Source organism: Penaeus monodon, chromosome 5, assembly GCF_015228065.2.
Source record: "Penaeus monodon isolate SGIC_2016 chromosome 5, NSTDA_Pmon_1, whole genome shotgun sequence".
NCBI lineage: Eukaryota > Metazoa > Arthropoda > Malacostraca > Decapoda > Penaeidae > Penaeus > Penaeus monodon.
This window is the reverse complement of record NC_051390.1, coordinates 45,945,061-45,947,560: the sequence shown is the minus strand read 5'-3', so window position 1 is coordinate 45,947,560 and position 2,500 is coordinate 45,945,061. Positions and strand designations below refer to the sequence as shown.

Genomic DNA, 2,500 nt, shown 5'->3' with positions numbered 1-2,500 from the left:
TGTGTGGTTGGGAAAAAAAGAGAGAGAGAGAAGAAGAGAGAGGGAGAGAGGAGAGAGAGAAGAAAGAGGGAGAGAGAGAAGAGAGAGAAGGGGAGAGGAGAAAGAAGAAAGAGAAAAGAGAAAAGAGAGAAGGGGAAAAAGGAGAAAGGGGGGAAAAGAGGAAGAGGAGAGGGAGAGAAAAGAAGAAAAATGAAAGAAGAAAAGAGAGGGAGAGAGGGAGAGGAAGAGAAAAAGGGGATAGTGGAGGAGAGAAGAGGAAAAGGAAGAGAAGAAGAGAAGAGAGAGAGAGAAGAGAGAGAGAAAAAGAAAGAAAGAGAAGAAGAGAAAAAGGGGAAAGAGAAAAGGAGGAATGAGAAGAAGAAAGAAAAAATAAGAAGAGAGAAGAGAGAAGAAGAAGAGGAGAAGATAAAGGGAACAGAGGGGAGAGAGAGGGAAAAGAGAGGGGGGAGAGAGAGTAGAGGGAAAAGAGAGAGGGGGGGATAGAGAGAGAGGAAAAGGAAAGAGAGGAAAAAAAGAAAGAAAAAGAAAGGAAGAAAGGGGAAAGAAAAGAGCCCCGGAAGAGAAAAAAAGGAGAAAAGGAGAGAAAGAGAAAAAAGGGGAAAAGAGAAGGAGAGGGAGAGAAAGAAAAGAAAAATAGATGTAGATAATGATATAAGGGGGAAAGGAGAGGAAAAAGAAAAGGGGGAGGCGGAAAGAGAGGGGGAGAAACAGAGAGGGGAGGGGAAGAAGAGGGGGGAGGGGAAGAGAGGAAAAAATAGAGGTTTTTGGGAATAGAGGGGAGAGAGAGGGGGAAGAAAGATATGGGAGAGAGAGGAGAGAAAAGGGGAAAAAGGGGGAGGGCGAGGAGGCCCCCCAAAAAAAACCCTGCCCCCTTTTCGACCAGGTTTTTCCCGGGGAAAATGTGAAATGGGCAATAAAATGTGATGTTTTAACAAACCGAATTTTCTATATGTGAAAACAAAAAGAAACTCAAAACCAACACAACCCAAAAAAACAAAAACACAAATCAACATACACACACCCCACCACACACACCCACAACACACCACCACCACACACCCACATATATTTTATATATAATTATTATATTATATAATTATATATAATTATTATATTAATTTTATTTATAACATATCTATATGCTAGCTAATATTATAAGCATATAGTGTTTATATACTACTATATGTACATATGGTGGTGTGTGGTTGGGGTGTGTGGTGTTTTTGTTGTGGTTTTGTTATAAAAATTATATATATATAAATAATATTATTATATATAATATATTTATAATTTTATATATATAAAATATTATATATATAAAATTATAAGGTATATACATTATTATATTTAATTTTGAGGTATATACATATATTATATTACATTAAAATATATATATATATTATATTTAAAAAAAAATATTAAAAATTATAATTTTATATATTATAAATTATATAACTAATATAAATATATTAAAATATGTATATGTATATATACACATATATGCTTACACATACACAAACACATCATAAATAAATAATACACACACACACACACACACACACACATGCATAAATACATATATATATATATATATATATATATATATATATATATATATACATATATATATATATATATATATATATATATATATATATATATATACAATATATATATATATATATATATATATATATATATATATATATAAATATATATATATATATATATATATATATATATATATATATATATATCTGTCATCATACAGTGATGTATACATAATAACATTAAGTAGGTAAGAGCATAAGAAGATAAAATATTCAGTGCAATAAGGATGCTGTGATTACTGACAGCAGAGGAAGTGACAATACCATTAGCGTGGGTATTGTTATCATACATCATATAATAATTTATTCTGAATCAAGATATATTTGAACATCAAATACATTCATAGGGAATAACAATAGCTGGGTCACAGATACCAATTAACTAGACACTCAAAAGGGGGTTGGGTGGGACTAGAATTGTTAAAATTGGAAAACTGTATTCATTGTTACCTCTCAGTTTATTCATCATATTTTCCCAGTTCTTTGCATTAAAACAACTAAAGTTACATTGTGAGGGAAAATCATTACTAATCACATTGCAAGAAAATGAAGTTCAGATATTTTGTTTGCTGAATTTAACATCATTCATTTTATTATCACTATATATGGCTATGTTTTATATATATAGCTGGTAAAGTGCACATCTTTTTAGATTATCTTATAAGATTTGCTGTTTGGTATAACAAGTACATAATGATATTTCAAACAAAAGCAACAAGAAAATTGTCAATAATATAACATAAAATGGTTATATACATGATAATAAGAGATTATAAAATAAATAATTATGGAAAATATTGAACAAGCAGAGAGCCCAAGATGCCATTAGCTAATCAGGTCTACAGTGTCCAGAATGCTTACTCTACAGTCAATCTGGTCACTCTTGTGTG

General features: G+C 30.8%; 1 protein-coding gene across 8 annotated transcripts in view; it reads right to left on the bottom strand.

Annotated features, from left to right (window-relative positions):
• Window positions 1-2,500, bottom strand: part of LOC119573231 (calcium-dependent secretion activator-like) — a 261,069-nt gene that overhangs the window by 44,184 nt on the left and 214,385 nt on the right. The window lies entirely within an intron of this gene.